This window comes from Macaca mulatta, chromosome 5, assembly GCF_049350105.2.
Source record: "Macaca mulatta isolate MMU2019108-1 chromosome 5, T2T-MMU8v2.0, whole genome shotgun sequence".
Classification (NCBI taxonomy): domain Eukaryota; kingdom Metazoa; phylum Chordata; class Mammalia; order Primates; family Cercopithecidae; genus Macaca; species Macaca mulatta.
The window spans coordinates 6,830,506-6,844,505 of NC_133410.1; the positions used below are offsets into that span (position 1 = coordinate 6,830,506).

The 14,000-nt window shown below is 53.4% G+C and overlaps 1 protein-coding gene across 2 annotated transcripts in view; it reads left to right on the forward strand.

Moving 5' to 3' along the window:
* Window positions 1–6,945: 6,945 nt before the first annotated feature.
* The window catches only part of JAKMIP1 (janus kinase and microtubule interacting protein 1), a 182,636-nt gene continuing 175,581 nt past the window's right edge, over window positions 6,946–14,000 (forward strand). The window contains exon 1 of one of the 2 annotated variants that reach the window (XM_078001920.1): window positions 6,946–7,240. The gene's annotated coding sequence lies outside the window, so the exon portion shown is untranslated. 2 annotated transcript variants of the gene reach the window in all.

The window sequence follows — 14,000 nt, forward strand, 5'->3', positions numbered from 1 at the left end:
GTGAACTGATGGAGAATATGCACTTGGTGTGGTTTCCTGATCATTTTGTCTGAGTGAACATGGTCAAGTTACCTATGCTCTCTGTCTCCTCTGGAACATGGAACTGGCGCAGGGATGGAAGGAAGGAAGCTTTTCTGCCATGAATGCTGGCAGTGTTCACCAACTGAGCACATTGAATGTGCCAAACTCTGTTTTAGGTGAGCCATGAGTGTCATCTCCTGAAACAGCCTAACTAGCCTATGAAGTAGGTTCTGTTCTTCTCAGCACTCAGATGAGGGAGCGGGGGCTCCAGGTGATGCAGGGAGTGAGTGGTGGAAGCAGGATTCCAGTCCCAGACTGCCTGGCAGGCGTGGGGCTCTGGCCCTTGACCTCCCTCTTCTGGATCAGTTCAAAAGCCTCTAGTGCCCACCTTCCCATCAGCCTCCTTGCAAAGGCTGCACCAGCTTCAGTGGTGCAGTGCCCTGTTCAAAATTCACAAATCAGCAGATGTTCCAGTGTGGCCTTCAGGGCTCCCCATGATCTGACCTTGCCAGACCCTCCAACCTTGTCTGTCCTCTCGGGGATGGCAGGTGGGAAATTCATGGCATGGTGCATATGCTTCCAGCCCTGTGCACATGCTGGTGGTCCCTCTGCGTGGCTTCTGCTCTTCTTGTCCAATCTCAAGGATTTTCTCCTCTAGGAAGCCTCTCTGGACTCCCTAGGCAGCCCTCACTCTGAATTTTTTTTTTTTTTTTTTTTTTTTTGCCACGGTCTCACTCTGTTGCCCATTTTGGAGTACAGTCGCATACATTACTCACTACAGTGTTGAACTCCTGGCCTGGCCTCAAGTGAATTTCCCACCACAATCCTTCCGAATAGCTAAGAGTACAGACACTTACCACCACATCTGGGTAACTAATTTTTTTGTAGAGACAAGGTCTCCCTATGCTGCTCAGGTTTGCTTGAACTCCTGGTTCCAAGGGATCCTTCTGCCTCAGCCTCCCAAAGCACTAGGATTACAGACATGAGATACTGCACCTGGCCCCTTCCTCTGCACCTTTATAGCCCAGGGCTACCCCATCATAATGATCCATGTACTCTTCTGTCTCTCCCACCGGCCCATGAGCCCTTGGGGGCAGAAACAGCTGTTTCCCTGCTGTGTTCCTGGTGCCCCCAGCACAGTAGATGTGCACCAGTGTTGGTGGGATCTTCCACGGGGCTGGTGAGGTCAGACTGCTCTTCCACACATGCTCACAGGCCTCCTTTAATCCTGCCACTCACATCCTGCCCCAAGAACCCCCAATGGCTCCCTTCCATCTGGAAGGTCAAATCCAAACTCCAGGCCTTCATGCTCCTGTTCACCAGGCCTGGGACACTGTTTCTCTTCCTCTGCTTCTAGCTAGCTAATACTCAAGCTAACCTCAAGGAAGACTCTCCACCCCTCAGACCAAGCCAAACTCCATGTAACATGGTCTCCTACCACCTTCTCTTCCTCCTTTAGAATGATCACACTCGTAGATAAATAATTGTATAATTCGTAATAACTAAAGGTATATGCACATCCTGGAAACTGTGATACGGGAACTCATTTGGAAAAAGAGTCTTTGCAGGTATGATTAAGTTAGGGAGCTTGAGAAAAGATCCTCCTGGGCTATCTGGGTGAGTCCTCCATCCAATGACAAGTGTCCTTATAAAAGACACTCAGACAAAGAGGAGGAAGCCGTGTGAATATGGAGGCAGAGACCGGAGTGATGCGGCCACAAGCCAAGGAACTCCTGGAGTCACCAGGAGCTGGAAGAGGCCAAGAAGGATCCTCTCCTAGAGCCTCTAGGGGAAGCACAGCCTTGCCAACACCCTGACTGTGGAGTCTGGCCAGGCATAACTGTAAGAAAATAAACGTCTGTTGTTTCAGGCCTCCCAGTCTGTGATACTGTATTAGGGCAGCCCAGGAAACAAACTCAGAGTCATATATATTCACTCACTTAATCCCCACCCAAACCTATGCAGTTATTATGATTAGAAGATTAATCTTACAGATAAGGAAACTAAAGTTTCACTTACTTGCCTAAGGTCACCATGGGTACCTCGCAAAGCTGGAATTTAATCCTGGCAGCCCAGCCCCGCAGTGGTGGTGGTGACCACGCTCTACTCTGCAAGAGCAGCAGGAACTGAAGTTTCTTTCCAGCATCCTTGCAAGTGGCCATCCCCTCCCAGGTGTTGGGTGCTCACAGCTTCCCAGAGAGGAGTCCCTCTGATGAGAATGTTTGTCTTTATAGGGAGCTGAAACCTGCCTCCCTACCACTTCCAGGTGTGGGCTCAGGGCGCATGGGGCGGGGAGAGCAGCTTTGGCTTCGGAAGACTGGTGGCTTCCACGCTGCTTGCTGTGAGTGAGCCCCTGGGTCCCAACCTCTCGTCCCTAATAGGGAGATCTTGGTGGTACCTGCCCCCCCGCCTCGTAGGTCGTCCTGAGGGTTATGTAGTGACCACGTGGTGGCAGTTGGGGGTGGATTCCCTGTGAAGCTACGTACAGACCCTTCCAACGCCTGGGAGGGCCTGAGCTCTGGGTTCATGTGGTCATGCGTTTGGAAATGTTTTCCAAAAGCGAGATATTTTAGCTGTAACTGGCTAAGCTGGCTGCCAGAGTTGCCAAGATAGGGTTCCACAGACAGAAGAGCTGTAACAACAGAAACTTATTTTTCACAGTTCAGGAGGCTTCAAGGCTGAGATTAAGGTGTTGGTTTCCTCCGAGTCCCCTCTCCTTGGCTCGCAGATGGCCGTCTTCTTGCTGCATCTCCACAGGGGCTTCCTTCTGTGTCTCAGTCTCTTCTTCTAAGGCCACCAGGCATATTGCATTAGGTCCCACCCTCAGGACCTCATTTAAGCTCAGTGACCTCTTCAAAGGTCCTGTCTCCAAATACAGTCACATTCTGAGCTCCTGGGGGTTAGGGCCTCAGCACTCAGGTTCTGGGGGACACAGTCCAACCCACGACGCCCTCTCTTTCCCTCTGCCACCCTCATCACGCTGCCTCTCATTTGGGAGCTGATGGGGAGGCCAAGGGCATTTTGGGGATGTAACTGAAGGGGGGTTGAGTTGGGGATGCCTTGGTTTGGGTTTAGTGGGGTGTGTTTATGTAGGTCTGAGCCAGTCTGTGTGGGTTGAGCCATTGCTCCCTGAACAGGCTAATGGCTCCCAGGACTGCCCTCCTTGCCACGGCACTGGCAATGTGTGCTATGGTGCCTGGTACCAGTAGTCTATGGGCAGAGGAAGACACATGAGGGTTGAAAATGTAATTCTTCCAACAGGAGAGGTCTGGATTTGCAGACCCTCAGAGTCACAAGGCAACTGGAGGGGTCACATAGCCCAGGACTGCTCAGCAGGAGTCACATGGGGCATTCCTGGGATTCCTGGACCTTGCCACTTTGAGGCTTCAATTCAGTGGGATGTGGAGGAGCCTGGGCATATGCATTTCTCCTATGCCTCTCCAGGGATGGGCACCAGCACTGAGGTTTAGGAGGTGTTGGTCGAGTCATGTTCTGGTTTGCAATTTTTCAGTTGCTTTTCATCATGAAAATTAATAAAATCCCAATAAGAAACCTGGAAGAAATAGAATTCTTCCAAGTCTTAGCATTCATTTATGAAAGAATGATAGACCTTTCTCCAAATTTGAAAACAATCTCAAAAAACTACATGACATTACCAATAATGAGTTATGAGGCTGACAAAGTTTTCCAATCAACATTCAAATTGTTCCCATCATTATAGGTGTACTCTGAATTATCTTTCTGTTTTCTCCACAGGAAAAATATTATAAAATCATTGGCTTCCAAAGAGGTAATAAAAAATGATGAAGAAGCTAAAAAAATGTAAAAAAAAAGATAAAGGTGGATGTCAGGTATCCAATTAATAAAATTTTATGTTAGTTTTCTAATGTTTTTGCAATGTTTTTGGTATTTGTCAACTTAAAATATTTTAAAATTTGTTTTGTTTTGTTATTATTCTAAGTAAGTTTTCATTTTTGACCAAGTCTTATACTGGGGTTTTTAAATTATTCTTCCTAAGAGGGACTGTAGAGGCCCCAGGTTTTACAAAACCTGGATCCACTAACTACTAGTTGCCTGTTCAAAAGTCATTCTTCTTCTTTTCCTCACTAATGGAACCCTGACTTTGTTTCAGGCAGCAATGTACCTTCAATTAAAAAAAAAAAAAAAAAATCCTTGGCCGGGCGTGGTGGCTCACGCCTGTAATCCCAGCATTTTGAGAGGCCAAGGTGGGTGGATCACCTGAGGTCTGGAGTTCGAGACCAACTTGGCCAACATGGCAAAACTCCGTCTCTACCAAAAATACAAAAATTAGCTGGGTGTGGTGGTGTGGGCCTGTAATCCCAGCTACTTGAGAGGCTGAGGCAGGAGAATTGCTTGAACCCGGGAGGCGGAGGTTGCAATGAGCCGAGATCACACCATTGCACTCCAGCCTGGGCAACAGAGCAAGAGACCATCTTAAAAATATATAATAATAATCCCAGCCTTCTCTGAAGCCAGGACTGGCCATGGGACACTGTCCCAGCCAATGAGATAAAACAGAGCTCTCTGGGGAGAGTTTTCAGGAAAGTGGTGAAGTGGAGCTGACCTAGTGTGGGTATGCCTTTTGTTCTTCCCCTTCTTGACTGGAATAGTGATGAGATGTCTGGGAAGAGGCAGCCAACTTGCCGTGTAGAAGACACTTTGAAAAAGAAAATTACATCCTGAGGGTGAAGGAGTGACAGAGGATAAAGTGAGGAACAGCTTGCCTTTGGGTTTCTTGTTGAGAGAGAATAAAAATCTGTTTAAGCCACTGTCTAGTTGTGATCCCGATTACTCACAGTCAGACATAACCCTTAACCTATCACAGATATCAAAGTACCACCAGCTGGGCTTTTTAAACAATAGAAATGCACTGTCTCACTTCTGTAAGCTAGAAGTCTGTGATCAGGTGTCAGCTGGTCCACACTCCCTATGAAGCCCTGGGGAAGGATCTGTCCCAGGCCCTTCTCATGGCTTCTGGGGGTTTGCTCCCATCTTTGGCATTTCCTTGGCTAGCTAATGCCTCGGCCTGATCTCTACCTTCATGTTCACACGGCATGCTCCCCTTGCTTGTGTCTCTGTATCCAATTTCCCCCTTTTATAAGGATAGAAGGCAGACTGGATTAGGGATCCAGCCTACTCCAGTGTGACCTCATCGTAGCTAATTACACCTACAACGACCCTATTTCCAAGTAAGGTCATATTCTGAGGTCCTGGGAATAAGCACTTCAATATATGAGCTTTTTTTGGGGGGGGGGGTGGTTAGCAGGAACGTGGGAACACAGTTCATCCCATAATACCTGGGCATTGTCCCTGATTGTCCCTCCCTCCCTCCTGCCCACGTCCAAGCCATGAGCAAGTCCTGCCAGTTCTGCACGCAGACTGCTCTGATGCGCTGATACTTCACTGTATTAGGGTGGGGTAGGCCCCCACACTGCCTCCTTGTCCCCACTCTTGACTACTTCAGCCCATGCCCCAAGGGCAGCCAGGGCATCTGCTAAAGATAGTCTCACATCTGCTCACAAATATCCTAGTTCCTCTCCACTCCCTGAACCTTAGAGGTCTGCACTTCCTCCTCTTCTGAGGTTACGCATGGTCATGTGACCTGCTCTGGCCAATGAAACGTGAGCAGAAGAGATGAGCGTCCCTTGGGACGGAAGCTTTCAAAGCCAGCATAATTGTCACCTTTCATTCACGCTGCTGCACCATGTGGGTGCTCGGCTGGGAGCCACCACTCCGATGAACAGAGCCCCACTGACAGAGGAAGGATGTACCATGTAGCAAGACACACCAGGGAGATTTGGGTTTGGTTGTTACTGTGGCTAACACAGCTTATCCTGACTGGTGCAGTTTAAAAAATATCAATCTGACCATAGTCCATGGGACCACCTTCCAGGCGAGACAGTCTCCAAACTCTGCCCAGCCTGCAAGACCTTGCAAGCGCTGCCCCTCTGTGCCCCCACGCCCCATCTTCCACACTCTCCCTCTCATCATTCTGTGGCCCAGACACTTTTATCAGATTCTCAAACATGTCCCGTTCCCTGCAGTCAGGGTGTTCCCCCACGCTGCTCCCTTTGCTGGGTGCTCTTCCCTCCCTTCTCCTTGCTAGAAAGTAAGCTCTGGTGGGCGCCTCTTCCTCTCTGCTGTTCACTATGGTGTCCCCACATCTTCTTGACTGCCTGGCACACAGTAGGTGCTCAATAAATATTTGTCTAATGACACTGAATGAATGTTTGCCCAGCTGAGTCCTGCCCCTCCCAAGTCTCAGCTCGACAGCACATCGTTCATTTGGCTATGACCTGGTGATGTGGCTTTGCTGGGGGCAGCCTGGGCTGGTGGGGGCAGCTCCCTAGGCTGGCATATGTCCAGTTCTGCCCCTTGCTGGCTCTGCCGACTTTAGCGTGCGCTTTAACCTCTGACCTTCAGACCTCTCATCCGTACAGAGGGGGACATGGATCTCCGGGGTCGCTGCGTCTTCCTGACCACTGACGGCCAGGACGGCCCCAGCCCCGCTTTACCTGCAAGCTCCACGCCAGGCTCGAGCCCCCGAGGGTAGGGATAGCTTCCCGAGGCCCGAGCCTTGACCAGAGCCTGAAAGCTCCTCCCGGGGGTTGCTCCGACTCAGCGAGACGCCAGGGTGCCCGGCGCGGCTGAGGGCGCTCAGCGCCGGGACCCCAGCCCTGCCCGGGCCGGCCGCTGGCCTAGTGCGCACGCTCCGGCAGCTCCGCGCCCCCTCTCGCGGCTGCAGAAGCTCTCCCAGAGTCTGCCTGGGGCGGGGGCGGGGGCGGGGAGGGGCGGGCGCCTAGCCCTCCTGCCTGACTGGCAGGAAGACAGACCAATCGGACGGGCTCCCTAGGGAGGGGCGGGGCCGTGCCGGAGCCGGGCGCCGGCGACCGAGGGAGCTGCAGCCACCCGCGTGCGGCACGCGCCGGCCGCCTGCCCCTATCGCGGCCACCAGTGCCGCGGCCTCTCGACTCCCGCCCCGCCGAGCCGCGCGCGCGACTGCCATCCTCCTCAATTGCTTTTTACGATTTTTTGTGCATGCATTCATTTTCTGTTCCGTTTTGTCCTTTTTAAGGCGGTGGCGGCGGCGACACCGGCGTAAGCTCGCAGCGGGGAGGGGGCGGCCGGAGGATGCGGCGCGGGGCTGCGCTCGCTACGCCCGCTGCTGCTGCCCGGCTCGGGCCTGAGCGCCGAGCAGGTGGGTACAGGTGCGCCGGGGGGCGGGAGGAGAGGCGCGCGCAGGCCAGAGAGAACCCGTGGACCCGGCGACCGAGGGGCGGACCCGGCGGCGAGGGACGCGGCGACCGGTGCCGCCCCGCCCCATCGTCCATCTCCCCGTCCTCCGGTCATCGCGCCCCCTTCGGGTCCCCCTTCCACTCTCGCATCCCACCTCAGCGTTCCCCCACCCTTCCGTACCCATCCCCCACTCCTCTTCAGACCCCCTTGCAAAATCTCCCAGCCGCTGCGTCGCTTCCCCCAACACCCCCTCCCGGTTCCGCCCCCAGCCCCCAGCTCTCCTTCACGCCACCCCTATTTCCACTCCTCTCCGGATTCCGCCCCCAAGCCAAGGAGCGGGAGGGGGGACCCACCCGGTGCCTGCCGGAGTGGCCTGGGGGGTGTGGCCGGCCGGTCCCCTCGGTGTCTTCCGCAGGGTAGGTCGTAGTCCCCCAGATCCCCGCCCAGGTGGCAAAGAAGATGGAGCTGGGGGCCGCGCCCCGGCGGCGGGGGGCCCGCGGGCGAGGCCGCCCAGCCTGCACTCCACCCCACGCACCGCACACGCCGCCGCGGCCCCTGCCACGCACACCCTCGCGCTGCTCCGCCCACGTGGGCGCCGGGGAGGAGGCTGGAGAGATGGGAAGAAAGGCTGGCACCCACCCTCCTGCCGGCCCAGCGCGCCCTGGGCGCGCTGGGCTCGGAGATGGCGCGCAAGGATTGACTCCGGTGGTGCCAGACACCTTGCCGGGCGCCGTGCGTCGGGGCCAGCGGCCTCGGTGGCCTACGTCAGTGCGCGCGCGGCGGCCTCGCCTCCCAGCTCCTAGGTCCTTCGCTCCATCCCCCCTACTGTGGGCTCCTGAGGATCCGGCCAGGGCAGCCCAGATAGAGGCCGCTTACGAGGCTGGCTCTTCTTTTCGCCTTAGAAGCATCCCGCTCCCACACACCCCAGCTCGCCGGTCTCCTGAAGGCTGGGCCAACCTCGGCTCTCCGCCAGCCTCTGCCCGGCTCTCTGAGCTCCAGCGATACTGTATCTAACCGCCAGCCCTCCTCCGCCGCTCGCCCCATCTGCGCACACTCGCAGGCACACTGTCCTTGGCCTTTGCCCGTGTTGTGCTCTCTCCGGGAACGCCCTAACTTCGGCTGGCCAGCTCCTTGTAGACCAAGGTCAGGGAGATCCCCTTGCCCCTCCTGAGCTTTCCTGGACCGCGGAGCTGTCCCAGGATGCTGTTACCATCTGACGGCCTCTGCCTTCCAGAGCAGAGGAGGAGGTGGGGAGGAGGACAGGGGCAGCCTCAGCCCCTCTCCCAGGGCTCCACCCACAGTGAATGTTGGGCATAGCAGGGACATCTCCCCTAAGTCAAAGCAACCCGCTGGTGTGGAGGGCGAGGCCATGGGAGGAGTTGGCCCTTCCTCTAGCAACCTGGGCTTGTGGGTGGTGGCTCCAATAGCTGGGATGGGCAAGGAGGAGGGACACATTCGAGGATGGAGTGGGGGGATTAGGATCCTTTCCTAGCAGGGCACTGTCACCCTCCTGGAGATCTGCGGGTCTGCACAGACTGATGTTGCGGCGCACAGTGGAGGTTTGTGGCTTGTTGCAAGATTTTTGTTGCTGAGATATGTACCGGTTTGTAATGCTGAACATCTCCGCTCTGGAGTCTGGGGTAATTCTTACCTGGAGTCTTTTTGCAGTAAGCCGCTCCCAAAGGATCACAGTGTGGACCCAATGCATGAGATGACTGGCATTTTCTTCCTTCACAAACCACCTATGACTCCCACTGCCCCCACTACCTCACCAGTTCCTTCCATCCTGACTTCCCTGGCCCATCTCTCCCCTCTTCCTGCCACGATGTCTCAGCCACGCCTGCTGCCTCTGTGTTGTGTAGACATGTCTTCACACTTGGGTTTTTCCCCACATGCTTTTTTTTCACCCCCCTCTCTAAAACAATGCTCCCCTCCCTTGTGTATCTGGAGAACGATTCATGATAAAGTCCAGCTCTTAGGTTCCATCACTGTGATTTTCCAAGACTCTACCGGAAAGATTGTGTGGTTCTCTCATTGTGTTCTCAGAACTTTTCATACACGTCCAGTGTGATATTTGTTTGTATAGTTTTTCCTTAAGCAGATCTTGCCCACTAGAGACTGGGGACACGGGACACGGGACACAGTGAGGTCACCTGAGAGATGGTCCCACTTTGGTCGGGGCTCTGTTTTCCTAGGGAGATGGCCACACAGACACTGCCCGTGCTGTCAGAGAGCCATGTGCAGGGAGAGGGGGACAGGCCCCTGCCTTGGCCCAGCCAGGAAGGCTGCCTGAGGAAGTGGCAGGACCGTGGCCCCACTCTCTTGGTGTGTAATGGTGGACTGGGCTGTGGGACAAGTGGCAGAGGGAACAATTTCTAGTCCATAAGGCAGCAGCAGTTGCCACTGCAGGCTGTGGCTCTCTGTTTAACTCCTCGAGGGTGGGACCTTGCATCTCTTCAGGCTCTGAGCCAGACTGCCAGGGTTCCCATTCAGGCCCTGCCTCACTTAGCTGGGATTGGGCAAGTGCCTCCCTGCTGGGCTTTCTAACTAAATGGGGGCTTCCCTTGGGGAGTCTGAGGATGACTGCGGTTTGTCCCAGTTCTCCTGGGTCACTCCTCTCCCCATAGTGGCAATGGGATCAACCTGCAGGGCTTCTGAAGTTGGACTCGCTTGTACTTTATCCCTTATCCTTGTGTGATCTTGGGTAAGAGGATTAACCTCTCTGAGCCTCCGTTTCCTGTATAAAAGGGGGCAGTGGTATCTCTTTGGCTAGGTTGATGTGGGGATCAGAGGTGTGGTCCCTGAGCAAAGGTAGCAGCTTTATGAGGGATGATGATGGTGAAGAAGCTATGAGAATATTTATTCATTTAGCCTTGTCACAGAGCAAACTCCCATACCCACATCTGGGGTCCTTCTTTAGCTAACAAAGAAACTAATGATCAGAGCAGTGGCCACCGTTGTGGTGGGCTGAGCGGTATGAGGGACCAGGCTAGGTCAGTGGAACTGTGTTGAGGACCAGCTCCCACCCTGCTGACAGTGTGACATCGGGCAAGTCACTTAGCCCCTGTACTCACTTTCTTTGTCTGGATAAGGGGAATGAGGGCCACATAAGGAAATATCGTCACTTAACCTCCCGCTTCTGCCTTGGGTTATCTCATCTTTGCTGCATAGCACCACACAGGGTGAGGTCTACGTGAACACCAGAGAGGGAGCCGAGTCTCAGGACACCAGGGGACTCAGCAGTGGGGCTCCCTGACTCCAGGCCTCAGATGTTGCCCCATGGAGCACACTGACCCCTGTAATGGAAAACGACCTTCCAACAGGGATGGCATGAGAAATAGATCAGAAAGCCTTCTTGGTGGTTTTTTTTTTTTTTTTTTTTGACAGTTTCTTTCTTGTTGCCCAGGCTGGAGTGCAGTAGCACAATCTCGGCTCACTGCAACATCCGCCTCGTGGGTTTAAGCAATTCTCCTGCCTCAGCCTCCCAAGTAGTTGGGATTACAGGCACCTGCCACCAGGCCCTGCTAATTTTTTTGTATTTTTAGTAGAGATGGGGTTTCACCATGTTAAGCAGGCTGGTCTCAAACTCCTGACCTCACCTCAGGTGATTTGCCCACCTCAGCCTCCCAAAGTGCTGGGATTACAGGCATGAGCTACCGCCCCTGGCCCCTTCTTGGTGCTTTTAATGGAAGCACATCACCGTCATGTCCATAGTGGCCATTGGTGCTGCTGTAAACCGAGACTCAGACAGTGACCCAGGGCTGGCCACTGGTGGGACCACAGCATCCTGACTCTAGCCCTGGATGCCTTCAGAAAATGTTTTCTTTGCTCATGCTTTTCTGAGGCCAGGTGGACAGTACAGGGGTCATGGATCAGCAGGGAGGGGCAGGGACAGGGGAGGAGCTCTGGGGGTCTCATGCTGTGAACGGCTGGGTTAGGAACCCCTCCTGTAGGACGTGAGAAGCAGGCGTGCTTGCAGGGAGTGGCCACAGAGGTCATTATTAGGTTGATGCAAAAATAATCGTGGTTTTTGCCATTACTTTTGCACCACCCCCATACTGGAGAGTAGAGGAGAAGGGGCCCGTGGTGAAAGCACCTAGGGGCAGCTCAGAGTGTGGGAGGGGCAGCTCAGAGTGTGTGTGGGGGGGGGCAGCTCCACAGTGGGGCCGGGGCCTCCCTCCTGCCTTTGATGTTAGTATCGGTTTTCAGAACCCCAACGAGAAGTGTTATGCCTTTCATAAGTCTGCAGAGGTGAATTGACAGAAATACCGTTTTTCTTCATTATAACAGTTAACGTGTGTGAATGGCACTTAGCAAGTGCCAGGATCTGTGCCAGGGGCTTTTGTAAATAAAGTTTTATTAGAACACAGCCACGCCCATTTGTGTATGTATGGTCTGTGGCTGCATTTGTGCCAGACTGGCAGAACTGAGCAGCTGGGGGAGACATCTGTGAAGCCAAAGACATTTACTCCCTGGCTTTTTCTAGGAGGAGTTTGCCTCCCACTGGTCTGTGCTGTCTCTGGTCTGACTGAACCCATTCAGTCCCAGAGGGAGGCACGCACCTGCATTTCTATTTTATAGATGGGCACAGAGGGGCTCCGAAGCTCGCCAGGGATTATAAAGCGAGTATGTTCCAGAGCAGGGATTTGAAGCCAAGAAACCCATGTTCTGTTTTGAGGGGAGGAGACAGGGGCAGGGAGATTTATATTTTTATTAGCTTCTAATTTAATTTTACCATATTTAGAGAATGTGGTATGCGTGGTATCTATTTTCAAAAATTTCTTAACAATTCCTTGATGGGCTAGCACCTGACCATTTTAAAAAATATTTTTATCATGGTTAATATACTAAATATATCAAAGTATTTAATCATAGCTGATATATTAACCATTTCTAAGTGTGCAATTCAGTGGCATGAAGCACATCCAGACTGTTGAGCAACCAGTGCTACCATCCACCTCTGGAACTCTCTATCATCCTCACCTGCAGCCCACATTCTTCACTGATGCCCTGTGCTGTCTTGTGGGAGTTTTGTGGAATAAAGCAAATGTTAGTGGCATCATAATTTAGCATAGAAGGCTTTGACATCAGACTTGGGTTTGAGCACCGGCTTTGCCATTTACCAGCTAATCTTGTGCTATTGTCTGCAGCCCCCTGAACCCTCTGCAACTCAGCTTCCTCATTTGGGAAATGGGGATCACCCCAGTCTGGTCCTTGCACATCCCTCGGTTGTGAGGATGAGACTAAGGAACGGAGGTGAAAGGCCTCGTCTAGCATCACACAGTGGACAGCAGCTGCAGTGGCTGCTCCCTTTGTTGGGCACCACCACCCTCTTGTGTTAGGTCAGCCCGTTCCCCTCTGTGTGGTCTGAGGTGGCCCCTTTATCTTTTCCAGGGCCCGCAAGCATCCTCAGGACCCACGGCATATCCTAAAACTCCCAATTGGCCTGGGAGGACCTGAGTACAGCCTGCCTGCTGTCCTGTCTCCCATGGGAGGACCCGGGTACAGGCTGCTGCTGTCCTGTCTCCCACCGTGGCTGAGACTGGCTGAAGGGCCACTTTAAGGAGTAAAAGGCGTTCTGTGTGCACCAGCCAGGGACTGCCAGCGGGTGCTCATTGTGGCAGAAATACCCTTATGCCTGCCAGGTCAGAGGGAGGCGCTGGCTCGGTGTGCTGGCCTCTGAGCTTCTCCCTTGGCTGCATTTTGAGTCAGGAGCCTGGACTGGCCCTGGGTCCCTCCTCAGTGCTGGAGGGGGTGGGACGCATCACCACGGGGTGGGTGTCCTTCCGGCGAGGACTGTGAGGGGTTGACAGTGGAGGCAAGGAGTGAGCTGGTAAGTAGCTTTCTGCTTCTTTTACCCTTGGGGCTTCTGTCTCCTGTCTTCTCCCACTCTATCCTGTTGCATCTGGTGGCTGGTCGCCCCTCTCTGCTTGTTCTGACATGGGAATGTATTGGATGAGATCATAACCTGTGCTTTCCATTAAAGCAGTTCTTTTCCCCCTTCTTTTTCTTAAAAAAAATTGAGGTGAAATTCAATCACTCTAAATTAACCATCTTAAATTATACAATTCAGTGGCATTTACTACATTCACAATGTTGTGCAACTATCACCTTGATCTAGTTGCAAAACAATTTCCTCACTCTCGAACAAAACCCTGTGTCCATGAGCAGTCACTCCTCACTTCCCCTCTCCCAGCCCCGGCACTCATCCATCTGCCCTCTGTCTCCTTGGATTTGCCTGTTCTGGATATTTCGTAGGTGTAGATCGTATGTGGCTTTTTGTGGCTGACTTCTTTCACTTAGTCTGATATTTTCAAGGTTCACCCGGGTTATAGCGAGTGTCGGTGCTTCCTTCCTCTTTATGGCTGAGTAGTATTCCATGGTGTGAATATAACACAATTGTCCATTCATCTGTGGACGGACATTGGGGTTCTCACCTTTGTAGCTGGTGTTGGAAGCAGTGCTCAGGGTGCCAACATTTTCTTCCCAGGGCTGTGGCTGCCCAGGTCCTGTTCTGTAGGCTTTCCCACCCTTTCCTCCCCTGCTCATTAATGCATCAGTTCAGTCCCTTGTGATGAGCACTGTGCTGGGGGCTCCCAGCCTTGACTTGTCCTTGAAACCTGCAGAATGGTTTGTTGGCTCCTCATTTTCCAAGCAAGAGCGTGGGAGCGCCCCGAGGCAGGAGGGACGATGTAGGGGCCAACCGAGTGCCCCAGAGAGGC